General features: G+C 41.4%; 1 long non-coding RNA gene and 1 pseudogene across 1 annotated transcript; one reads left to right on the top strand and one right to left on the bottom strand.

Annotated features, from left to right (window-relative positions):
- Positions 1-23,826, top strand: LOC102148875 (uncharacterized). Its single transcript, XR_288868.4, has 3 exons — positions 1-247; positions 857-947; positions 23,631-23,826. It is a non-coding gene; the product is annotated as an uncharacterized lncRNA (long non-coding RNA).
- Positions 11,624-16,414, bottom strand: LOC111773935 (mediator of RNA polymerase II transcription subunit 6 pseudogene; annotated as a pseudogene).
- Positions 23,827-27,517: the final 3,691 nt, after the last annotated feature.

Genomic DNA, 27,517 nt, shown 5'->3' with positions numbered 1-27,517 from the left:
GAGATGTTCCCTCATGATATTTTGATGTAAAAATATCTTGGATTGGCTTCCCTGGAAACAGACTCTGAAACAAAAGCTGCATGCTGAATGTTTATTGGGCGAGTGCTGTCTCGAGACGCTCCTGTAAGGAGTGAGGGAGAACCGTGCAGACGGAGAGTCTGACTCCACATGCAGATGCCACTGGGACTCCGCTGACTGTCGGGGGAGCGGGAGCTGGAACGGCCTTTCAGAGCGATTCCAAATTAAGGTAAGTGGGCAGGCCTTTGTGTCCCTGCATCAGCAAGTCATTGGCCCCCTGGAGGGGCTAATTTTGGGTGAGCCTATTTCCTAGGGCCGAGAACAATTCCCAGTGAGGGATGCAGCTGTGAGCTATCAGCAATGATATTTGCAGCAGCTGGGGAGGGCTAAGCACTCCAAAGGGATTTGGGTGAAGGGTATTATCCACTGCAACATCGCGTCAAAACTGGGATCACACCATACATGCAACTCCACAGCCCACTTTTTCTCTTAACATTATTTGCTAAATTTTTCTTATTTCATTAACTTCTCTTTGAAGACATTTTAAATAGCTGCCTATTTTATCACATGGAAATATTTATTTAACCATTCTCTTATTGTTGAACATATAATTTTTGATAAATTTTCACTGTAATAAATAATGTTACAACGAACATCTTTGTCTTTTTCACGTACATGGTAATAATAAAAAGAACCTACATTTAATTGAGTGCTTATTACTGACCAGGTAAGGCCAATATTTTTCTTGCCTTCCTTGAGGAATTTTTGAGGAATAAATGAAAAAACGCTATGTAAAGAATGTTACATTTAATAACTCATTCAATCCTTTTAACAACAGCGCGATGCAGAGAGTATTATCATCTCCATTTTGCAGATGAGGAACCCAAGGCACAGAAAGATTAAGTAACTCCTCTAAAGTTCCACAATTGGTGAGTATTAAAATACAGTCACTGTAAATCCAGAGATTAGGCAATACGCTATACTACTTCTCTCATCCTGCTTTTCTGGGGATTTTCCTAAGTTTGTATCCTCAGAAGGAGAATTCTGAGGTCAAAGGGCTTGACTTATTTTAAAGCTCGTGATAAGAATTGCCAGATTATTTCCCAGAAGTAATGAGCACTCCCATCAGCAGAGTGTGAGGGTTTTTCTCACCATAGTCAACAAAGAAAAACCCAAATCCTTAATTAGAACGGTGATAAAGAATGAGTAATCCATTCGCTCGTCTTCCATCAGGCCTTATGAACATTGATTGTTCTTAAGCAGAAGGCTTTGCTTTTGTTTTTTTAGCGTGCTCCATTATTTCAAGACTATCTTCTAAGCATTCACTAAAATGTACCACCTACATTTCCAAGAAGGATTTTTAATTTATGGAATGAATGTGTGAATGAGGGCAGAGACAGGGCATGAACCAGCAACCTTCTACTGCATTGGGAGCTGTGGAAAGCAGGTGAGTGAAAATCCTGCAGAATAAAGTCCTCCAAAAACAGGGAAGTGGTTTTGCCACTTGGAAATTTTTCCAAAAATTCTTCACTAGGGTCTTTCATAGTCTCATTTGAATTGCTTATTTAATAAACATTTAGTCAACATCCCTTACCTGCCAGCTCCTATCACGTGCTTGGAAACATCGACTTTTCCTACTGGAATGAACTTTAGGGTCCTCTGGCCCCACCCCTTATTTCAAGGAGGAGGAGCTTGAAGCCACTGCAGCCCAGTCAGGGCATTTCCCTCTTCTAGGGGTGGGGTTGCAGGAACTGAGGGTTCTATATCATTCAGTCATGGTCAGAGGAGCCCTTCTGGAATGTGTTAGAAGGCACCTGGCATTATTTTGAATTATTTTAACATTGGCTTAGACTGGTCTTACCTTCAAATAGCTCAATATCTAATTTAATTCTGAATTTTGAAGGATTTCTTTGGAAAACCAAGTTTTTCACTCAATGTTGGCCTTTGGCATTGTATTGAACCTCTCCAAGTTCATCTCCTTACCACCCCCTCTTCCACATAGGTTTTTGTGAGGCTCAAATGAACCAAAGTAGGTATAATTCTTAATAAAATACTTTCACAGAGTAAGCGCTCTATAAACATTGGCTTCAGCCCCCTTCCCTCTCCTGTGTCCCCTACTCTTGCTTCTTCCCAGAATGGTGTATAGTTGGGTGACCTTTCTGAACTTCAATATCCTCATTTGAATAAAATACAGACTATACTTCACTATATATTCACTACATAGAGTTCACTGGAGATCAAATGAGGTAATTGGTGTGAAATCTCTGCTACAACCCCTGGCACAGAGCAGGCAGTTAAAATTTGCAGCTGTGATCACCTTAATGCTTGTTGGTATGCATTAAGTCAGTTGTTTAATTGGCTGGGCTGTCTAAAGGAATGGATCCTAGGCACTTGATTAATTTTCAGTCCTGGTGAATTTAGGCAAAGGATAGAACCTCCATAGAAAGAGTATAAGATTTAGATTTTATGGGTGAAGTAAGAATTTCAATCCAGTTATCTTCAATTTCTGTGTTTTTTTCATTTCTTTTCTTGATTTCTTCTTTCCCTTTCTCATACTCTTCATTTTTTTTTTTTCTTGACAATAACTGTAGTGTGCCTTTCCTTATGATTTGCTTTGAGGGATAATTTGTGCCAGTGATGAACGTTGAAATTACTGTTACCAGGCCATGTGGGATCTCAGTTGCTAAATCTGGTCGATTGGTCCTCTTGGCCTTTGGCACCATTTAACACAGCTGAACCCTCCCTTACCTGGGCCTTAAGGACATGACTCTCTCCTTTCTTCCTGTTTTGCCTCTATTCAAATCCTTCAAGGTCTCTTCCTCTTCCTTGGCCGACCATGTAAGTTCTGAAGTTCCCCTGAATTTTATGTGTGACCATCTTCTTTCCTTATTTCTCATTGTTTTCCTGAGCGATCTTCTTTCCTCCTATGATGTGTGATACATCTTTATTATATTGAGTACCAAATCTGAGTCTCTGACACAGACTGCTCAGCACCGTTCATGGCTGGACACATCCTCTTGGATATGCCACTGGAAAGTACAGCTCGATGTGTAGAGAACAAAACTCATTCATCATTATTTTCCCCCAAACCAGCTTCAGCTCCAATCCTTAGCCTCTATGCAACTACCAGTACAAAAATGATCAGTCCAGGCAGCACAGTCAAGTGAATAAGTTAAGTATTTTGCCTTTTCTGAGTAAAATCTCTCTCACTTTTCCAATGTCACCTTCTCCATGAAGGCTTTGATTCACCCCATCATTCTCTTTTCTGTACTATCTGTGCATTATGATAGCACTTACTGTATTCTATTGGTGTGCTTCATCTATATTTCTTTTCTTCTAGACCAGGGGTCAGTATACTTTTTCGGTAAAGGGCCAGAGAGTAAATATTTTAGGCTTTGTGGGCCATATGGTCCCTGTTACAACTACTCAACTCTGTGGTTACAGTGTGAAATCAGCCACAGACAAAACATCAATGAAATGAGTGTGGCTGTGTTCCAATAAAACTTTATTTACCAAAATAGTCAGACAGCTGAAATTGTCCCATGAGCTGCGGTTTGCTGCCCCTGTTCTAGACTCTGGATTCTTCAAGGGTTACTTAATAACAATTTAAAGTTTAGAGACCCTTTTACCTCCCAGAGGCTGTAAGAGGCCTGAGGATCCAAAATCAAGTAAGACTCAGTTCTTGACCTCAAGGAGCTCACATGGAAACCAAGCACACATGCTGTGATGGAGGTATGGATGAGTCTCATGGGCTGCCATAACAAAGTACCATCAACTGGGCAATTTATTGTCTAAAAGTTTTGGAGCCTAGAAGTCCAAAGTCAAGGGGTTGGCGGGGTTGGCTCCTTCTGAGAACTGTAAGGGACAATCTGTTCCATGCCTCTCTCGTAGCTCCTAGGGATTTGCCAGGAATCTTTGGCATTCCTTGGCTTTTCAATGCATCACTCCAATCCTCTGCCTTCACATGGCGTTCTCCCTGTCTCTTCACGTAGTCTTCCTTCTGTGAAAGTCTGTCTCTGTGTCCAAATTTCCACTTTTTTTTTCTTCTTTTTTTTCCAGTTTTTTTTTAATTGAGTTATTGATAGGTTACAATCTTGTGAAATTTCAATTGTACATTAATGTTTGTCAGTCATGTTGTAGGTGCACCACTTCACCCTTTGTGCCCACCCCCTACCCCACCTTTCCCCTGGTATCCACTAAACTGTTCTTGGTCCATAGTTTTAAATTCCTCATATGAGTGGAGTCATACACAGATTATCTTTCTCTCTCTGGCTTATTTCACTTAACATAATTCTCTCAAGGTCCATCCATGTTATTGCAAATGGAATGATTTTGTTCTGTTTTGCAGCTGAGTAGTATTCCATTGTATATATGTACCACATCTTCTTTATCCATTCGTCTGTTGATGGGCACTTAGGTTGCTTCCACGTCTTGGCTATTGTAAACAGTGCTGCAATAAACATTGGGGTGCACAGGACTTTTGGGATTGCTGACTTCAGGCTCTTTGGATAAATACCCAGTAGTGGGATGGCTGGATCGTATGGTAGTTCTATTTTTAGTTTTTTGAGGAATCTCCATACTGTTTTCCATAGTGGCTGCACCAGTTTGCATTCCCACCAGCAGTGTATGAGGGTTCCTTTTTCTCCGCAACCTCTCCAACATTTGTTGCTATTAGTTTTAGATATTTTTGTCATTCTAACGGGTGTAAGGTGATATCTTAGTGTAGTTTTGATTTGCATTTCCCTGATGATCAGCGATGATGAGCATCTTTTCATGTGCCTTTTGGCCATCAGTATATCTTCTTTGGAGAAATGTCTGTTCATGTCTCCAGCCCATTTTTTGATTGGGTTGTTTGATGTTTTGTGATTGAGTTGCGAGAGTTCTTTATATATTAAGGATATTAAGCCTTTGTCAGATATATGACTTGCAAATATTTTTTCCCAGTTAGTGGGTTGTTTTTTTGTTTCAATCCTGTTTTCATTTGCCTTGAAGAAGCTCTTTAATCTGATGAAGTCCCATTTGTTTATTCTTTCTATTGTTTCCCTTCTCTGAGAAGGCATGGTGTCCGAAAAGATCCTTTTAATACTGATGTCAAAGAGTGTACTGCCTACGTTTTCTTCCAGAAGCCTTATGGTTTCAGGTCTCACCTTTAGGTCTTTAATCCAATTTGAGTTTATTTTGGTGAATGGTGAAAAAGAATGGTCAATTTTCATTCTTTTACACGTGGCTTTCCAGTTTTCCCAGCACCATTTGTTGAAAAGACTTTCTTTGCTCCATTGTATGCCCTCAGCTCCTTTGTCAAAGATAAGCTGTCCATAGATGTGTGGTTTTATTTCTGGGCTTTCAATTTTGTTTCATTGATCTGTGCACCTGTTTTTGTACCAGTACCATGCTGTTTTGATTACTGTAGCTTTGTAGTATGTTTTGAAGTCAGGGATTGTGATGCCTCCCGTTTTGCTCTTTTTTCTCAGGATTGCTTTAGCAATTCGGGGTCTTTTGTTGCCCCATATGAATTTTAGGATTCTTTGTTCTAATTCTGTAAAGAATGTCATTGGGATTCTGATTGGGATGGCGTTGAATCTGTAGATTGCTTTAGGTAGAATGGACATTTTAACTATGTTTATTCTTCCAATCCATGTACATGGAATGTCTTCCCATCTCCTTATGTCGTCATCCAATTCTCTCAGAAAGGCCTTGTAATTTTCATTATATAGGTCCTTCACTTCCTTAGTTAAATTTACCCCAAGGTATTTTATTCTTTTTGTTGTGATTGTGAATGGTATTGTATTCTTGAGTTCTTTTTCTGTTGGTTCATTACTGGAGTATAGAAATGCTACTGATTTATGCAAATTGATTTTATACCCTGCAACTTTGCTGTAGTTGTTGATTACTTCTAACAGTTTTCCAATGGATTCTTTGGGGTTTTCTATATGTAAGATCATGTCGTCTGCAAACAGCGAGAGTTTCACTTCTTCCCTCCCTATTTGGATTCCTTTTATTCCTTTTTCTTGCCTGATTGTTCTGGCCAGGACCTCCAATACTATGTTAAATAAGAGTGGTGATAGAGGGCATCCTTGTCTTGTTCCTGTTTTCAGGGGGATTGGGTTCAGTTTTTGCCCATTGAGAATGATGTTGGCTATGGGTTTGTCATATATGGCCTTTATTATGTTGAGGTAGTTTCCTTCTATGCCCATTTTGTTCAGAGTTTTTATCATAAATGGCTGTTGGATCTTGTCAAATGCCTTCTCTGCATCTATTGAGATGATCATGTGGTTTTTATTCCTCAGTTTGTTGATGTGGTGTATCACGTTGATTGATTTGCGGATGTTGAACCATCCCTGTGTCCCTGGTATGAATCCCACCTGATCCTGATGTATGATTCTTTTGATGAATTGCTGAATTCTGGTTGCCAAAATTTTGTTTAGAATTTTTGCGTCTATGTTCATCAGTGATATTGGCCTGTAGTTCTCTTTTTTCGTGGTGTCCTTGTCCGGTTTTGGTATCAGCGTGATGTTGGCCTCATAGAATGTGTTAGGAAGTGTTCCATCTTCCCTAATTTTTTGGAATAGCTTGGAAAGGATAGGTATTAAATCCTCTCTGAAAGTTTGGTAGAATTCCCCAGGAAAGCCGTCTGGTCCTGGGGTTTTATTCTTTGGGATGTTTTTGATTGCTATTTCAATCTCTTTCCTTGTGATTGGTCTGTTCAAATTGTCTGCCTCTTCTTGAGTGAGCTTTGGGAGATTGTAGGAGTCCAGGAATTTATCCATTTCCTCTAGGTTATCCATTCTGTTGGAATATAGTTTTTTGTAGTATTCTCTTATAATCTGTTGTATTTCTGCAGAGTCTGTTGTTATTTCTCCTCGCTCATTTCTGATTTTGTTTATTTGAGCTTTCTCCCTTTTTTTCTTTGTAAGTCTGGCTAGTGGTTTGTCAATTTTATTTATCTTCTCAAAAAACCAGCTCTTTGTCTCATTGATCCTTTCTACTGCCTTTTTCATTTCAATAGTATTTATTTCTGCTCTGATTTTTATTATTTCTCTCCTTCTGCTGACTTTGGGCTTCATTTGTTCTTTTTTCTCTAGTTCAGTTAGGTGTGCTTTAAGGTTGCTTATTTGGGATTTTTCTTGTTTGTTAAGATGTGCCTGTATTGCGATGAATTTTCCTCTTAATACAGCTTTTGCTGTATCCCATATGAGTTGGTATGGCATGCTATCATTTTCATTTGTTTCCAGGTATTTTTTTATTTCCCAAATTTCCACTTTTTATAAGGGCTCCAGTCATATTGGATTAGGGGCCATCCTAAAGACCTCATTTTAACTTAATCAATTTTTTAAAGATGCTATTTCCAAATAAGTTCACACATTTGAAGGTACTAGGTGTTAGAACTTCAACATATCATCTTTGGGGGGACACAATTCAACCCACAACAAGATATACCTATTTACTGTGTGTATGCCAAGGGTACTAAGGTCAGGGAGAGTCATTTTGCTAAACAGTGGGAGAGAAGGAAAGAGAGGGCACACAAAACCCGGACAACATTTGGCCTGGAAGGATGACTAGTATCTTTCTAGATGAAGAAAAAGGAAAGAGAAATCCAGGCTGAGCAAAGAGCTTAAGCAAACACACAGGGGTGGGATTGTAAGGAATCTATATTGAATGATTATCCCCGCGCAGCTATGAAATGGTGAGGTTGGTGGAAAGGGCTCACAGTGATGCTAGAAAGATAACCTGGGAAAAGACTAAACGTGTGTAGGCTTAAAGTGTTGCTTGGACAATGTTTGTGGGGTGAATGAGCTAATGAAGTGGAAGAGAATGGTTGTGACTAATTGGCAGCTATGAATTCCTCCTCTTTCAATGTCAGGGGCTCGCTCATTGTTCCACGTAGTCATTCGCATCTGGGCTATTATCCTGCCACTGCTCCTTTCACCAACACTTGCTTGGGTTCACTGGTCCCTCACAATTTTTGTGCTTCTGTGTGTCCTAGAAGAATTCAAGGACAATAGAACTGGAGGTCTAGCTCACAAGCAAATGTTCTCTGATGGAAATATGCAACTTGTTTATCTTTCAGTAATAAAAATGGCCAACATTTGTTGAGTGTTTACTCAGCACCAGGCACTGTTCTAAGCATCGTGTATACTGACTCATTTAATCTACACGTGTCTCCATGAGATGCTATTATCTCCATTTAATACATGAGGTAATTGAGGCTGAGAGTGATGAACTGGCCCAATGTAACCCAGCTGGTAAATAACTGACCTTTAACCGCTAGGCATATTGCCTCCCTCTCCCTTTCCCATCTTCTCTTGCCATGCTTGTCTCTCCATGGCCATCATGGATCAGTCAACCTTCTTCTCTTTGCCTCCACCCACCATCAATTAAAATGCAACATTCTGATTCTTCTCCGTCTCCTATTTCCTCTTTTCTTCCCTTATCCTCATGCTCTCCCCCATTTCTTGGCCTCTCCTTCACTGTCTCTACATTGCCTTATTGGTCTTTCCTACTTTTGGTGTCAGGAATACACTGCTATTTTAAAGGACTCTTCATTTTCCTCAACAGTAACCAAATGCTTTTCAGCAGCATATGAAAACAGCTCTGGCAGGTCTTATAGCTAAGCCACTCCTCGATTAGGAGGGGCCAGAGGATGTACAACGTGTTGCATGTCCAAATACAAAAATGCGAAATATCATTATAGTCATGTAAGTTCCACTAAAGAGGATTATGGAAATGCTGAGAATCACAAACTTTTAGAACGGAGTGTACAAAACACTCCCATATCTTGTGCTAGCAGCATAATTTTCTGGATTACTGTTATTCTGACATTTTACGCATGTCTGACTTTACCAGTACATATTGTTCAGCATTGAAGCTTGAGAATATTTTCCTAAATTTGCCATTTCTGATTCTATCGTAGGAATAACTTTAGAGAGAACTCGAGGCTAATCATCCGACAGTAGCTCCCTAGAATAAAGGCCGTGAACTTTGTATTGTGTGAAGCTTTGGAATTTTAGAGGAGTAAGACTTGAGAGGAATTCTGGGATGATGGTGGGTGGGAGGCAGAGTGGACAATAAGGCCATTTTCAAAATCATTACACTAGATTAAGCTAGATTTTTCCTATAAAGCGTCCTTGAGGTGCCCTAGCACTCTTTTCTGGTAATTTTCTTGGATAGAAAATAAACAGAGGACTTTTGGCTCCTGACCACCACTGTACCTACAGAAAGCAGCTTTTTAGAACTCGCAAGCAGCTTGTGTGTGTGTGTGTGTGTGTGTGTGTGTGTGCGTGTTTGGCAGGAATTTTCTGGAGAGGCACGAAGCACTACTTTAATTCCCATGGATGCCGCTTGTTCCTCAGAATGGAAAATGTTCTATTTTTGGCCACAAGAATATTTCTGAGGAAAAAAATTAAACAAAGCATGGTAACAAGTTCATGTGTTCAGTTTTCCGAGTTTGAAGAAGTTTTAAGAGTTTCATGCATTTGGGGAAAGAAGAACAGCTTTTTGGATGCACTGGTCTCCGAGTGACAACAGGAACTATTCAATTTGGATTCCTGAGTTAGGACTGGAGGGCTCTGGGCAGAGAGGCCGCACGAGTGGGTGGGTCCTGGCTGTGAAGACTGTAGCCTGGCCTTTGATGACAGGCATATTGGCTGGTGTGGAGAAAAACGCCTTTTGCACCTGAAAGAGGAAAACACTCAAAGACAGGCGTTCCCTGCCCATCATAAACCTATCTTGGATCGTAAAGTAATAGTCTCCCTCAAAGCAAGTCCACGGGGAGATTTCCAGGAGAGTCTGATCTCAAGGCAAAACTGTGGGCCAGCTACATGGTGGAGCAGATCTTTTTTGGCCCTCCCACCACCAGACACCATTCCAGGAAACAGCTTTTTGATGCCATGATGTTTTTGCTGCTGTTTGATAATCTTGATATGAAAAATGCAAAGGCAGACAAGTACGCCACCAGCCAGCAACTCTTAAGGAGCATCGCATATTCAAGGTATCTTTTCACTAGAGGTGTGGAGCCCAACCAGCGCAGCCCAGGAGCCTATGAGAGAATCTTGAAGGTGATGGGGGCATTTGGAGAAGTGGTTGAAGTGCCTGGGAAGAGTGATCACAGAACTGGAAAACCCTAAACCCCTGGAAACGGAGCTGTGCCTTGGGCTTTGATTAAGAAACGCAGGCTTGTTTAGAGGGAGCCATGTAATCTGATACTCTGAAACAAACCAGGGGTGGAGTTCTAAGAGGCAGCCTGGGATTTTCTCTCCCCATCGTGCTCTGTCGAGATATTCTTGAATTCCAGTTGGTTGTTTCCTTCATCTGCTTCAAACCTAGCCCTTGGGTGCAGAAGCAGTTGTGTTTCTGGGTAACATTTAATTCTTCGTGGGAAGGGCTGTTCTCTTCTCATGAAGAGATTTGGTTTCTTTGGAGTTACGAAATGAAGTGCTGCTGAGGAGACTTATTACTCGTTCCTGAAGCAAAGCATTTTCCGAGGAACACTGTTCTTGAAAGCAGCTCTCAGCTGATGCCTTGTGAGCATGGGAATTTTTCTTCTTGGCTGCAGTCTTTTGAAACAAGTGCTCAAGATTGAGGAACTTGCATTGCATTGGTTCCGAAATATATACAGACAGTGTGGGGCATCTGTTCTTGGAGCCAGCTAGATTTCTCGTGCCTTTATGCTCGTTTATTCAACATCTATGTACCAAGCTCCTAGCATGTGCCAGGCACAAGGGTGAACACAAGAGACACAGTTAGCCTCTGCTTACATAGTGCTAACAGTCTAGTAGGGGAGACAGAAAATACATAAATATATTCACATCCTGGGGAGTGCTGTGAAGGAAAAGAACAGGGTACTGAGAGAGAGAATAATGGTAGACATACTTTAGAAAGGGTAGGCAAGGAGGACCTTTCTGGGAGGGTGATATTTAAGTTAACATCAAAAGAAGAAGCCAGTAATGAGAAGAAAGGGGCATGGGGATGAGATTTTCAGACAGAAGAAACAGCAAGTGCAAAGGCCCTGAGGTGAGAAAGCTAAGTAAGTCTGAGGAAGCTAACGACACCTGAGATGAGCTGGAGCAAAGTGAGTGAGGATGAGAAAGGCCTGAGAAGACTTTGGAGGGTTAGCCATTGGCCTGGATCACACAGCACCTTATAGGCCAAAAAGAGGAGCTTAAATTTTATCCTAAGAGTGTTGGAAAGCCACTGGAGAGCTTGAAGCAGGGGTGTGACACGATCTGTCTTACAGTTTTGGAAGAACACCAGCTGCTATGTGAAGAATGGTTGGGAACGGAGGCAGGAGTGGAAGATTTGGAATGCTCTAGGTTATGTCCATGCAAGAGGTGACAGTGACTTTCCTTGGGGGTGGCAGCAGCTCCCTCCTATGTGTGTTCCTTCTGGTCTCCTTCCACATCTTTTCCTCCCCATCACTATTTTCTAGGGGAAAAGCTGACCTTCCTTTATTACAAGTACTGCATGGGGGGGACTGGTATTTTAGGCTTTTCCCAAGTTCTTTAAGTAAATCATCCCTTTTGATGATCTCAGTAAGCCTGTGTGGGAGAGAGGAGCTTAGGATATTGTCCCCATTTGACAGACAAGTAAAAAGGAGGTTCTTGAGGTTTTAGGAAGTTCCTAGTAGAGCCAGGTTGTCACACTCCCAGCCCAGGGTTCTCTGCTGCTCCTTCAATCCGTCCTGTTGACCTTTTGGTTGTACGTTGTCAATCTGGTTTACACCTTGTGTTAAAAAATAATTTTCAAAGAGGTAAAATCTTGATTCTCAGAGAAATGTAAAAGAAACACAAGTCAAAGATTTTATTTACCTCATTAATTAATGAGGGATCCAGTAAGATGTTATGGCCTGCTCAAGAACTATCTAAGAATTGCGGATATTTACAGGAAATTTAATAACAAAATGTTAGGATATAACTGGTTAATGTCCAACAGGCCATAAATCCTAGGGGTTATCTGTTCCACCAGATAGAAATTACTTGCATCTCTACAAGACAAAAATCTACAAGATAACAGGTAACTTCACCGAGGCAGGGACATTTAGTCAACAGTAGACAATGAGATAAACTAATTGCATTCTCCTAGGAAAGGGACCTTGGGTGGCCTGAGAAAGATGTACTGCCCACTTTTTTTTTTTGCCTTATTTCTAAGTTGTGGCTGTTTTTATGACACTGTTTCTTAGAGGAGTGATCATGAGGTATAATGCCTTTATTATGATGTTTACAGAAGCCTAGGGAGAGAGGTCAAAACCTGTAAGAAATGGTAAGGACTACCACCCCATCTCCCCCAGAAGGAGTTGGGGTTCACTCATTTATCACACATATATTGAGCACTGACGAAGGATACGAAGAACCCTGTGTGAGGCTATGGGAGCTCAAAGCTCCATACAAAACAGTTCCTACCCTGTGGACCTCACAGTCTAGACGAGGAGACAGACACATAAGTGGGTACACTCTAATCCATCATGATTAGGGACAAGTAGAGATGGGGGGATTGTGCGTGCACAAGAGAAGGGAGTGGCACCTCCACCCTGGAAGAGTCAAGGGGACTTCCTGGAGAAGGTGCGTTTGAGCTGTGTCTTGGAGGATGGGAAAGGGTTGCCAGGTTGAGAAGGGCCGGGGCAGGGAAAGTCATTGAGGCAGGATGTCAACTACTGACCTGAGAAATAGGGGGGATGCAGGTAAAGAGACTCACCATTTTGGTTACGACAGATTTAAAATTTTCTCCTCAATTCTCACTGCTGGTTGCAGAATTCTAAGATTCTGTGGGGTAAGGAGGGAAGGGGAGTGGAAAAGGGAAGGAGAAGTTGGAGTCTCTTGGGCAAGCTTGCAAAATTTTCCTTTAAATATTAGGTCAAATTCTCTATAAAAACCCTATTTAAAACTTTTCGAAAGACTTTGAAGTCCCAGCAAAGCAGGAAGTTAATTAGAGTGGCTTTGATATCTTAGGGTATGTTTTAACAGCTGCTTAAGACAGTTTAAACAATAAGAACTTATGTGGTTTGGGATGCGTCTGTGATAGTCAGCTCCGGCCACAATGAAATCTCATGGCATCTGAGAGCAACAGCACTTGGCTTTAATTTTAGAAAGAGTTCAAGCCAAAAAGTTCTCTAAAACCCAAGAGAGGAACTCTAAAGAGGAAGATTGCTCCTAGAGAATGCATTTGGGGTAAAAGATGAATTGAGTAGGGACAAATGATCTTAACTTGGTTCTTGGAGGAGCACAGGGCATGTCCATTTCTGAATAATTCTCTTAAGGGGGATTTAACCAAGGATACTTGTTGGCAGCTGCCATTTGTAAAGGAGTCCCAAGGAGATGGATTAGCATCTCTGAGGAACATTTGAATAACCCAAAGGGTGTCCAAGCAATTTAAATTTCCTGGGGATTGTCATTGTGCTTGAATTAACACCTAATTTGTTTTCCGGTCAACACCTTCAGCCTTCTTAATTATTTCCTCAACACCCTGCCCCCGATTGCATCTTCTCCATGCTAGAGAAGAGCACGTTGAGGGATCCTATGATAAGCAATAAGGAGCTGCCAGTGGAGCAGATTTCAAGAGATTGTGGGAAGGCCTGTTCTGGAGGCCCTATGTGGGTAGCATGTGATGCTTCTGCTGTGGCTGCTGGGTGATAACGATGATGGTGGTGCTGGTGGTAGCATTAGTGATGATGATGATGATGATGTTAGCTAACATTTGGAGAGCTAATGTTTAAATGATAGCCAACCTACTGAGTATTTTATACCCATTCTCATGCAGTAGGTATTTTACCCTCACTTTACAGATGAGGAAACTGAGGCTCAGAGAGCTTCAGTGACTTTTCCATTCATCCATCCATTCACTAAGTCCTTGGCTTCCATCAAGCTCCCTACCTCCTAACAATTTACACAATAGTGTATTGCAACCTCTTTCCCCACAAGCAAAATTTGACTAAAAATATAAAAGTGGTTTGTAGAGAGGTACTTTTGGTAATGGGCCAAAGGCTGGCTGACAGACAACTGTATCATCCCGTTCAAGAGGCAAATTTACCTTCCAAAAATATTGCTTTGGGAATGTTATACCAATCTTCCAAGGACTTTCCATTTTCCACAGAATAAAGACCAAATTCTTCTGCCTGCACTATACATTCCAGGTCACTCTGCATGCCACTTGGTGGGAAGTGTTTGGGGCTCAATTAATTCCTTGCTTGCTACTGCAGTTGGGGATTGGCTTGTGAAGACTGTTGTTTGTTCCTTAAAAAAGTGCCACCACCACATCTTTTCTAAAGAAAGTCTTAGATTTATAAAATAAAATGAAAACTGCACAAGACCACATTTGGGCAGCACCTACACTCACACTGAATGGATTGAGAAAAGATTGGCGTGGGTCTGTGCACAAAGATAACATGGTTTTTGAAAGTTCCATTTTTGGTGTAGTAGCTGCATAAAGAAGAACTTTAAGACAGTTAGCTCTGTGAGTGGGGTGCATTTGTAAGCGAGCAAACTTGAGACAATGTCCACGTACAGATGAAAGCCTTCTACAATAGTCAACCTTTCTTGATCAACTATTGTCCTCAAACTACTTAAATTTTTTGTAATATATACATATCTTTATATATATTTACCTCTATATATAGGTACATGAGTAGGTGGGTGGGCTGCCCAAGCCCAGATGGGGAGGGGTACAAATAATGCATACGGAAAGTTCAGATAGAAACACAAAGGGAGTAATCTCCTTTCTTAAAGAACAGGCACTTTCCATACAGAGAAGGCTATGACAAGGTGTTCTAGAGCTCAGTATCTGCCACAAATAGGTGGGAAATACAAAAAAAGAAGAGGAGGCATGCTAGCTTCTCCTTCGTCCTGCACTCACTGGTGTCTTGCCTAGTTCTCAGGGAGCCTGTAGTACTCGCTTTCTGTGGGATGCTCTTAGAGGTCTTTGTCTCCTCCGATTTTTCAGCTCGTGGTAGGTTCTGACTCCTCCTTTGTTTGATCTTCTGGGATAGGTTTTTCTCCAGATCTCTGCTGCACAAATTTGGGTGGAAAATTTTGTCAAAGTCCACACGGTGCCTTTGGAAATAGAGCTTGTTCTTCTCTCCTTTGTATTTGGGTTTGGCCTTCTCTTGTTTTTCCGTCCTTGGTGTGCCACCAATAACCTACGGATGGATGGTATCAACAGTGTGACATTTCTTCATCAAAAGCAGCCTGAGTTCTGTGCACTGCAGTGGGTACTCTGGAATTCACAGCTGATCCCAAGTCTCTTGCCTGAGAGCTCCCCCCAGCAGTGACATGTTAGCAATCCACTAGTGGGATGACTTGGGTAGGAGGCTGCTGCTGTTGCTTCCAAAAGCTAAAAAGAATAGGCTCTTGAGCAGCCAAAGGATGCCCCATATTTTTCCCTCCAACCATCTCATTTAAGAATTCTAGTGTTTCCAAATTTCTAACAGATATTAATCTTCAGGGTTCAGAGATGAGAAATCAGAACTCCCAGGAAGTCTTAGGAATTCTCCAAATCCTAAATTATTCTTAAAATACTTCAACATTTGTCATAATCTTTGCTTTATTACCATAGATATCTAAGAAAATGTATTTAATAAATAAGAAACATTAAATTTAATAGTATTTGCAAGGAATTGTAGCCTATTGCACATATTCAGATGCTTGAAAATGCCAGCAAACATTATTGGCTAGTATTTGAATAATGTAACATTGGATCTCCAAGCAAGGTTAAGAGCACAACACAGCATCTCATATTGAAACTGCCAATTTAAGGAATTATCTTACTCCCAAAACTTTATTTTTTGGTATACTGCTTATAGGATTTTTTATAAAATGTATATGCATATAAATTTATTAATATAATTTTTTGTTTCAAAAATGACTCACCATTGATAGCAAATGAGACCACAAACACACAGTTATAACATGGCAACAGCTACAAAGAAGATTGACTGTTTGGATCAAGGCAGCTTCCCTCTTCCATTTGCCTGTCCCAGTTCCCTGAAATATCGGCCTTAACCCTTGGCTGCACTTGTCAGCTGTTCTGCTCTTGCTTTCTACTTGATGTCAGTGATTCCTTTAAACCAGTAATGTCTCTGTTGACTGCTAGGCTTTAGTTCTTACAGTGTAATTATAATACTTTCCCCCATTGTGTCAATTTCTTGACCAAGTTTTCTTGGGATTTGGGATTCAGAGACAACATATTAATTTCTAGAGATATGCTGGGAAGGAATTGCCTCATGGAAACACTAAAGTATTCTAATGTTAGTTTCTGTAGTCTGTCCACTTCCTTATTACATGTCCAGTCTCGGAAAGGATCACTCTTTCTGGGAGTAATCCAGGACACCACCACTGTTTGAAATGGGGATTGAGAAAGTGTTAACTCAAAAAGTCTCCAGTAGCTGATCTTGGATATCCACCACTGGCATGATTCAGTGGTGTTTTGGGGGGTCTTCCTACAGCAAAGGAATTCTTTAAAAAATGTAAAAGCTGAACCACAACAGGCATGGGAAATTCATAAATGGAATGAGTCGGCACACAGCATCCATCTTGAGCCCTGTGGGTCATTGATGAAAATGGCTGCGTTGAGCCACATTAAAGATATAGCTGTTGGTTACTTCATTTTTCTCATGATGTATAGAATAAAGATATAGTAAAGAGTGAGAGTGTCAGACCACCTGAGTCGAAATCCTGGCACTTACTAGTTGTGAGACACTGAGCAAGTTATGTAACTTCTCTAGAGCTCAGTTTTTTTGTCTGTATTGACCTCACAGGGTGGCTGTAATGAAATAACACGTGTTACAGTGCCCTGGCACATGCTAACTATGAACTAAAAAGAACCTACTCTCACATTTTTTCTTCTAAGAAAGAGCACATGGCATTACTAAGAGGGCATCTTACCAGCACTTTCATGCATTATTCAGAGGTCTAGGTGACAGGCAGTGCCGGTTATGGTTCAGTGCCCTGCCATCTGTCTTGGACTGTAAATTGCTAAAACAGTGTTGCTCTGCTCAGGCTGAGGCCCTCAAACCAAATCCAAAACATGGTTCCAGGAAAGGACCTTACGTCTTGTGACTCTTCTTCTTGACATATCACAGGACTTCAAGGGGCAGCTTAGGACTTCAGCATAGTAACGAATGCACAGGCAGGGGATGGGCTGAACAGGTGAAGGTCTGGGTAGCCTTGAGACCAACTGCAGAGCAGTGCAGACTCCCCAGCCTGGGGCAGGCCTCTGGGGTGTTCTGCCCACGCTCCTCTGCACATTTTAGGTTGTGGGTGCAGGTTTCATGAGAGAAAGGGCCACCTGCGAAGAGTTTGTCTTTCTGAATCTATCTCAAAAAGATATAGGAATTCTCAGATACAGTCACATAATCCGAAGTCAGAGCCCCTTGAGTAGCTTTGCTGTGTATGGGACACTCAGTAAATAGTTTGCACTGGATTGTAGTAGAAGTTTCTAGGTTAAGAGTATTAATGCAGACTTCAGCACATTTAAGTTTAAAAACCACTTTTTTCTTTTGCTAGCTGTGTGACTTTGGATGAGTTACTTATTATCTCTCATGTTCTGTTTCTTTGGTTATAAAATGGGGATAATAATTGTATCTACCTCATAAGGTTTTCTTGGGGATTAAGTGAATAATATACATAAAAAGCTCTCAACACAGATCCTAAAACATAATAAACACTCGAGAAATATTAGCTATTTTTTTTATTATTACGGTTGAATCAAGGAGGTATCCAAATACTCCTTGGCATATTCAAATGTCGCATTCTTGAATAGATCAAGAAGAATTTTCTCATAAAAAAATATGGTAAAGAATGGAGTGAGAGGAGTTTAGTCGTCCGTGGGGACGTAATTTTGTATTATCCTGGCCTACATTCACACAGCGTGGTGTTCCTGGACATGGACAGCGGGAGAAGTGAAGTGGGTGGAATGAGAAGGGAGGAGCTTCTATGGAGCAGAGGAAGCACTGTCTGTGTCAGATGTGGAAGAGGATGCTGTGGGTGGTGGAGACTCCTTCCTAGCACCACCAGAGGTTGACAGCTGGGCAATCTCCTTCAGGCCTTTCTTGTCAGTTGTTTAACTTATTCCAACCTGTTTAACTTATTCCAATCCTGGTCTAGTTAAATCATAAGACTTTAAAAAGGAACTCTTGAGTAGCTTCTCATGAATAAGGCTTTTAAACAGCACCCCAATCCATCACTTGCAGAGTCTTTCTAAGAAGAAAAGTCTGTTCAAAGACCAAGTTTATCAGTAATTGATCAAATAAATACCGGTGATGAGACTTCAGGGGATATAAACATCACCTTTCTTATGGGCTAGAGGGGAAATTATTCTTCAAGGATGTCCTGACCAGAGACTGGCAGATGGGGAGACTCTGAAAGACCTCATTTTCTGGTCTATTCTTACATTTCTAACCCATTAGGTTTTAAAATGAAATCAAAAGAAATGTGAAACTGGGAGCTTCCAGGGCCTTTTTCTCAGACTACGTCATGAAGACCGCGGAGCTGTTCCCACCACTCGTGAAGAATGTGCAATCAGCAGTCTCTAGTTGTAGACAGCTCTTAGGGTGTCTTCCCAGGTCACGATGAACCCCGACCCCCGGACGGAGCAATGGATTCCCAGCAGCCATGCATATTGTGTGACCTCCTCCTTCCTGGAATGTTTTTTGATTTAGTGCTTGCATGATAATAGTCAACATCACAGTAATAACAGTAGCTATTTTGAGTGCTTCTGTGCGTCAGGCACATCACTAGATACTTAACTGACATTATTTCCTTTAATTCTCAAAGCCAGTTAAGTAGCATTATCTCTAGTTTACAGATGAGGCTACTGAGGGTTGGAGAAGATCATTCATTTGCTGCTAAAGTGAATGGAATTGAAACTTAAACCTAGGTCTGTTTGACTCCAAGACCTTTGCCTTTAACTGCTAAACAGTGGCTTAAATGGATGTGGCCATAGCATCAGCTCCTCATTTTGGAGAATTGGAGCTACATGTAGATGCCAGGTGACCCGCTCTTCTTGACACCAGCCATGCCCTGATAATTTATGCTGGTTACAAATCTCTCTTGGTTCTCTTTCTAAGATAGATGTTATGCCTTTATTTTGGTCCCTGTGTATGCAGCATTGGCAGCTCTTGGCTTGAGTATATGATACATGCTTGTTGGTTGGCATTACAGTCTTGTGGTTATTGGTTAAGAACTTGACCCTGGCGTCAGATTCAGACCCCAACCCTGATACTTACTAGGTCAGTGATCCTGGGAATGTTGCTTATTTTCTCTCAAATTTTGCATCTGTAAAGTGGGGACGGTAACAGCACCTAACTCATAAGACTGTTGCAAAGATTAAATGAGGTAAAGTGCTTAGATGAGCAAATGGTTTATGTTACCTGCTTAATAGAATTATTCAAACTTGGGAGGGTTCACTGAATGTTAATTATCACTAACAACATGTTACAGATTTACATACTGCCCGTTACAATCTCTAGTTCACTGACTTTGGTTCGATTCTTTAACAAATATTTATTGAGTGCTCACTATAAGTCACACACTGTACTAAGAGTCATGGGTAGAGAGAAGAATAAAACACTGCTGTTCTTGCCCTCAAAAAGTGTATGGTGTGGTGGGGTAGACGGACATCAAAACAGACACCTTCAACTTAATGTGCTAAGAACGCAGGGCTCATTAGGAGCCTGGCGGAGAGGGACGTGTATTAACCTGGCGATGCAGAGAAGGAAGAGCAAGAGTTAATTTCCTGCAGAAAGATGGGAAAGGATTTCTATGCAGACAGAACATGTAAAAAGGCACAAAGACGAGAAAGGATAAGGTTGGTGTGGAGAATTATGAGCGATTTGTTGATGTTAGAATATATCTATTTTAAGCCCAGAAATGGGGCTGGAGACAAATGTGAAGGGACGGCTTTATTCTGTAGGGCATGGGGGAGCCATTTTAGTAGGGAAATTGCAGTATGGAGGGTGAGTTTGAGAGGACTAGGGGAGTGGTCAGGATTGGAGCAGGGAGACCAGGTGGCAGGCTGTTGGGAGGCAAAGTGGCCCAACTACAGCAGTCAAGTAGGATGGAGAGGAAGGGATGAATTAGAGAATTCAGGAGGTGAGGCTGCAGGACCTGTAATTGAATGGACATGGGCGGTGGGAGGGGAAGGAGTCTTGGATGATTACCCTTTCCTGCTGTAAATCCTGAGTTAATGCACCTCCTCCCCTGGGAGTTCTCATTTTAGAGGATAATTATTTTTCCATGTTTTCAGAAGGATCAATTAGACAATTAATTGTATGGGTTCCTAATGTCCAGTAGAGAAACTACGTGAGTAGTTGAAACCAGTTCTAAGCAGAGAGATTACAGCACTTAGTGTCTCTGCATCTCAGTTTTCCAGTCTGTAAACCGTTGGATTGACACAGGGATTAAATGAGCCAAAGCTTTTATAACAGTATCTACCATCCAGTGAGCTCTCAAAATAGGCGAGCTGCAGTTAGTATTGTTGGGACTGTTCTTCATTTTCTAGCCCAGCCCCATGCATCTCACTACCTGGGTTCAAATGCAAGCTCTGTGCAAGATTGAAAAAAAAATTACTTACCTTCATTAAGCTTCAGTTTCCCATCTGCAAAACAGGGACAACAATAGACAATAGTAAAAAAGTGACTACCTCATAAGCTCGCGTGCAGATTGAATGATGGAAGGTATACCAAATATGAGCACAGATCCTGGCACATAGTAAGAAGCAAGGAAATGTAATCTACTGCTACATTCTTTATTGTGTGCTAGGCATTTTTGTGTATGTGACATAATTTCATTTTTCCATCCAATACAGTAGGTGATATGATTTCCATCTTATAGATGAAGAGATTGAAGCATGGGGAGGTTAAATGCTTTGTCCAAAGTCATATACAGCTGTAGCTGAGCTGATATAAGCTATTCTATTTAGGGCACTTTGATACTTTTAGAATCTTTAGGAAGCTCCTCTAGGACCATAGAAAAATGAGTTTTCAGTTTCACCTAGTTTGTGATTATATTGATTTCTACCAGAAAGGAATTAGAATCATCATCAAAAGTTAGAGCTGGAAGTAACTTTATTAAGTATCTAAAAAAATGAATTGCAATCTTGTGTTAGTCTTCCCATCTGTTGTTAAAAATAAAATAAAACATCAACGAAAAAATCCAATACAAAACTTATGCCAAAATCCAATATGAGAAGCAGGTAATTGTGGATCTCTGCTGTCTGGAGGAGAGGTCACGGGGGCGAGATTCAAGTCTTTCCCCTTTCTTTTCTAAAGGGCTCCATAAAGCCCTAAGGAACAAACTTTGAAAACTACCAATCAGAAAATCCTTTCTTTGACTGATGAGGAAACCAAAGCTAAAGCTTTGGATAAAGCGGCTTTCCAGTGCCCAGCGTTGGAGCCAAAGTTACCAATTCCTCCTCTGGTTGTCCCAGCTGCTTGGTCACTGCTGTTGCCAACCCCCTCAACCCCCCTACACCGGTACACTAGGCTGAGTGTGACAAAGGGGGCTCCTTAGTTGGTGAAAGCCTGTATCAATGTTCACAGTAGTGATACTTAATTTCTCTTTTATAATTTTCTGTGCTTTGCAAATATTCTATAATAAATATTTATTACTTTGTTGTTGTTGTTGTTGTTGAGGAAGATTTGCTCTGAGCTAACCTCTGTGCCAATCTTCCCCTATTCTGTATGTGAGTTACTGCCACAGCGTGCTCTCTAGTGGTGTACGTCTGCACCTGGGATGTGAACCTGGGCCACTGAGGTGGAGTGTGCTGAACTTAACCACTCACTACGCCACGGGACCAGCCTCAATATTTATTACTTTTATCATCAGAAAGAAATAATTTTAAGATATTAAGTTGGTTAAGAGGGAAGAGGTGATTTCTATCCCAACAGTGGAGTAACCCAAGTTTATGGACTTTTCTTGTCTTTTGATTTCTCTGAGTGGGGCTTGTTCCAAAGAGATATGGTATTATTCTGTGAAAGTGTGCTTACCTTCTATCTGTTTATTTTTAATGTTGCCCCACATAAGGCCCAGCATTGGAGACCTTCCTTCATGTGTCTCCAATCCATCCCTCTAATATCCTCTCCCATGATTCTAGTCCAAAATGGCTAATTGCCCAGCAATCAGACCAAGGCAATCCCTGCCTCTCTGTTTTTGCCTATCTAGTTCCCTCTGTCTAAGAAAGCCTTTTTCCTCTCTCTCTTCTTACCACAGCACTGATCTTTCTTTTCAAAGGCCCATATCATATTCACTTCACTTGTTCACTGATTTATTCATCCATCAACAAATATTCATTAAGTGCCTCTATATGTCAGGAACTGACCATTCTAGGCCTTGGGGCTAGAATGCTGGACAAAGTAGACATGATCTCTGCAATTACAGAGGGAAATCTTCAGTGAGAGATAGTGATATTAAACAACTAAACATATGCATTAATACATCTATTCTCTATTTATCTATCTATCTATCTATCTATCTATCTATCTATCTATCAACTCTCCATCCATCTATCCATCCATCCAATTTCAAAATGTGATAAGTGCTATGAAAGAGAAGACCAGGGTGGTCCTATTTTATTATGAGTGGTCAGAGAAGGCCTCTTTGGAGAAGTGACCTTTAAGCTGATACCCAAAGGGCATACATGGAAGGCTGTGGGAATGGTGAGGGAAAAGCAATTTAGGCAGAGGAGACTCTCAGTTAGAAGAGTTGGACTAAGTGGAGGGAGTCTAGTAAAGGTGAAGCAGAGAGAATGACCAAGCATTTTACTATCATCATTTGACTATCATCAACATGCATTTTGTTATCATCAACTATCTTACTTAAATATTTTGTTTATTAGCTGTCTCCTCCTTCCACTACAGTGTAAACTTCATGAAGGAAGGTGTTTTTGTCTGATTTTTTGACTATTTTATCCCTAGTGCCTAAAACAATGCTTTAAAGACAGTAGGCACTCAATAAATGTGTTTGAGTGAATGAATAGAGAGCGCGATGCAAGGGAATCTAGAGAGGCAGGCAGGGGTGAAATCATACAAAGCGTGTGGGTTATGATAGGTGCTCGGATTTTATTCTACTTGCAGTGGCAAATAACAGGTATTTTAACACAAGAATTACATGATCTGATATATGCTTTTAAAGGCTTACCGTACTCTGATTTTGGGTGGAGATCGGCAATTGTAGAATCCAGTTAACTCAAAGGGCTATTGCAGTAACTTGGTTGGAGGGGATCATGGTGCTGGTGATAGCACAGACAGAGAGAAAGGCATGAATTTATGATGTATCTCAGAGGTAGGAATAACAACTTGCTGATGGATTTTGTGGCAGACATTTTAGGTTGCTTTCTCAATATCCATTCTCCCTTTCCTTCTTACTAATATAATGCTATATAATATAAATTATATAAAATTTATAATGTAAATGTTGTTTGGGGTGACAATGTACCTAACTCCCCCAAAAATCTGTATTTCCCAGCTTCTTTTGCAACTAAGGGTGGCCATGTGCTATAGTTCTAGCCAACAAGATGTAAGAGGGAACTGCTGAGCAGGGAGTATGGGAAAGCTCTTTAAAAGGAAGTGTATTCAACTGCCAAATGACATCTTCCCTTTGCTCTTCCCCTTCTTCCTGTCTGGATTGCAGATGCTGGTGTGGAACAGCCATCTTGAGGACAAGGGGCAACAAGCAAAAGGACAAAGTCACCCACAGAGGAAACAGAAAGAAAGGAGCCTGATCTGTGATGACATTCTGGAGCTCTCATCTCACCCTGCACTGCCTATCTTTGGACTTCTTTTGTGAAAAATATAATCGAACTCCTATTAAATCACTGCAAGTTAAATTTTGTTTAGAGACTACCAAATATATTTCTAACTGACTCAGATTGGAGGTGGGGGAAGCAAGAAAGGAGAATCAAAGATGATTTCAGCTTTTTTGTTTCCCTGAACAACTATTTAAATGGAAAATTGGGTGATGAACAGAATTTAAATGGGGGTATGCGTATGTGTGTGTATATGCCTGTGAGTGTCTATGTGTGAGAGACAGAGATAAAGAGCAAGAGAGAGAGACAGAGAGAGATGGAATCCAAGACTTTGGTTTTGGATATGTTAAGCTTAAGATGTCTGTAAGACATCTATGTGGAGATATTAACCAAAGAGTTGATTATATGAACTTGTCATTCAAAGAAGGGTCTGGAATAGAGATGAAATCTGGCAGTTGTCAGCACAGAGATACTATTTAAAGTCATGTAAATGGCTGAGATTTCCCAGAGCAGGAAAGTATAGAGATGGAAGAGAAAAAGGTCATGGCTAAACCCAGAGCATGTCAACATTTAAAGGCAAGGAGGGGAAGAAGTGTGTAAAAGAAACTAAGAAGGAATAGCCAGTGGGGAGTAACAGGAGTTAGCAACAAAGTATTGTCAAGAAAGTGGGCTTCCTAGGCCCATTTTGCTTGTGCACAGCACATGAGTGTTGTGTGCTACTCATTTGGCACCTTGTATATAGTAGATTGGGAAGTTATTTCTCTTTTTGCGTGTAGGCCGCTTTCTCTCTGTGGTAAGGCCTTTGGTCTCCAGGGAATGGGATCATGTCTGTCCTCTGGAATTCCCCATACCAGGGACAGTACTTAATCTTGAAGCAATGTTCCATAATGCTTGGCAATGACAATCTGTGCCCACTGGGGTCAGTGAGAAGAAAGAGGATGTTCAGGAAATGGAAACTGGTTTGGAAAAATGAAAAATTTGAAAGCATGCTCAATCCCAGGTGGAAAGGCTCATTGAGCAGCAGAATGAGATAGAGTATCTGACCAGAGGGAAGACTTTTTAAGAATAATTTTAAGAGCACAAGTTAGCTACAGCTCATCGGGCTTGGTAAAAGCCAGATAGATTAAAGAAAAGACGGCACAGAATCTGAGAATTCCCTTGATTCAGGGTTCGGGTGGAGAGGGTAGCTTCCACCGGAAACACCAAGCGCTTATGCCGGAAGCTGAGCAGGAAAGGACAGTGTTCCCAGAGCTGGGATGAGCTCATAGTGACTGCTGGGGTGAAATAAAGAGGAAGGAACTGTGAAACCCTGGCTACACGCTGACCCACAGGCATGGCATTGACTAACTCTCAAGATAATTCTCTCGTGCTCTTTGGTATGAGATGCTGATGTCTTGCTCTAGAAGCCTATGGGATGGGAGAGATGTGCAGCCTTGGGCTAGAAGGCCAAACTCTTGATCATTCATTCATTCACATGTTCAATCATATTTGATATGCAATTACTATATGCCAAGTCCTGGGGAGAGAGGGGTGCAAAAGAGAAAAAAACATAACTAATTTCATGAAATTCATTTTCTAGTAGAAAGGTTTATGTGTATGTGAGAAGAATAAGTAGAAAAAAATTAATGAACAAGATAATTTCTTATAGTAATGATAAGAGCTGTGAAGAAAATCAGACACTATGATACGCTAGAGCCAGAGTTGTCCAAAGCATGGTCCTGGGTCAACAGCATTGTATCACAAAGAAGCTTGTTAAAACGCAGAATCTCAAGAAACACCACACACCTATTGGATCAGAATCTGCATTTTAACAAGATTCCCCCCACTGCCGCCATGATTCCTATGCACGTTAACGTTTGCCAAGTACTGTGCTAGAGTGTTTGGAAAGGGGGATCCTTTAGGTTGGATAGTTAGGGAAGCTTTCTCTGTGGAGGTGACATCTGAGCTGAGACCTGAATGAAGAGAAGCCATCCATGTAAAGATCTGGGAGCAGAGCATTCCATGCGGAGGGAATAGAAAATTCAAGGGACTGGATGGTAATACGCTTAGTGTATTCAAAAAACAAAAAGATGTGCTCCCTCATCATGGACTCTCTCTTCTCTCCTTACCTCGTTAGTCCTTATCCAGCTGTCAGGCCTCAGTCCGAACCGTGCTTCCTCCTGGAGGCTTCCCTGAACTCAGAAGACCCTTCCCATACTATCCCACCCCCACCCTATTCTAGTTCTGTGTGCGAGTGATCTGGTTGTTTATCTACCCAATATGTCTGCAATCTTGGTACTGAACACCTGCTTTATAATTTTATTTAATGATTATTTGAATGAAAGTGAGAATCCCAGAAAGATGTCAGAGGTAGGCTATAAAACTAATCATACCGGGGCCAGGCCGGTGGCGCAGCAGTTAGGTTCGCACGTTCTGCTTCTCGGTGGCCCCGGGTTCACCGGTTTGGATCCTGGGTGCAGACATGGCACCGCTTGGCAAGCCATGCTGTGGTAGGTGTCCCACATATAAAGTAGAGGAAGATGGGCATGGATGTTAGCTCAGGGCCAGTCTTTCTCAGCAAAAAAGAGGAGGACTGGCAGTAGTTAGCTCAGGGCTAATCTTCCCCCTACCCCTGCCCCCCAAAAGTAATCATACCACATCTTTGTTGAGGGGCAAGGTCAGTAACTCTTGAAACCTGCTGACCTTTGTTTGGGGATATGTAACCCTACTCTGTTGTCTGTGCCACCAGGCCTCATGCATTTCCTTCCTCTTGACCCTCATTGCTCTGTGATCTGTGGTCAGGCTCTTCCTAAATATTTTCTTTCAGTCCTGGATTCAGACTCCAGCAGAGGCTATGAGCTACTAGAAAGGACATGCAATTGAGTAAACTACAATGCAATGTGCTAGATGCAATTACACAGTTAAGAACAAATGACTGCTGGAGCTCAGAGAGGGGCTTGGCACCAAATTCTGGAGGGATATAGGAAGTTCCATTTGAGCTGGCTCTTAAGAAAGGAAGAATTTTTTCAAGTTTAAAGGGGTAGTGGTGAGGTGGTGGTAATTAGATGGTAATGGTAGTGGACAGGCGGTGATGGTGTTGGTGGTGATGTTGGTTTTGAATGAAGATGATGGTGGGTGATGGTGGTGAAAATGACTATGGCAGCAGTGATGAGGTGGCTGTGGTGATGGTAGTATCATAAGAATCATAGTGATAGTGAAGTACATTCCAGACAGAGGCCAAAGCATGCCCAGGAACATGACATCATACAATATCTCACTAAGTTAAAAAACTAGGAGAAGCTCACTTGGTAGGTAGGCTGCAGATAAGATGGACAGGTAGCTTGGAGCCAGGTGTAAGAGCCTCATGGGCCAAGATGGACCCATTTTCATTAAAAGTAGGTGATGGACTTGGTTTGCTTTGGTTTGTAGGAAGAGAACTGGCAGCACTGTGAGGGGGGGTGATTTCTCCTGTCATAAGTGCTCTTCTCATTTTTGTGATTGTCCAGTTAGACACCAAAAGGAAGGGCCAAAAGAAATGAAATATGAACAAATCCACTTCTCCTTGAACCCAGCATCTTAGAGAAAGAAAGAATTCTCCCTTTCAGGCAGGATAATATTGCAGTCACTCAAGAAAGACATTCATGTGCAGAGCTTCATTGACTTACAATGGGAGTATGTCCCAATAAACCCATTGTAAGTTGAAAATATTGTTAAGTTCAAAATGCTTTAAATACACCTAACCTATCAAACATCATAGTTTAGCCTAGAGTAGCTTTTAAACATGCCCAGAACA

This window comes from Equus caballus, chromosome 1 (assembly GCF_041296265.1).
Source record: "Equus caballus isolate H_3958 breed thoroughbred chromosome 1, TB-T2T, whole genome shotgun sequence".
Lineage (NCBI taxonomy): Eukaryota > Metazoa > Chordata > Mammalia > Perissodactyla > Equidae > Equus > Equus caballus.
Note: the sequence above shows the minus strand (reverse complement) of the source record. Positions and strands in the feature narration are given on the sequence as shown.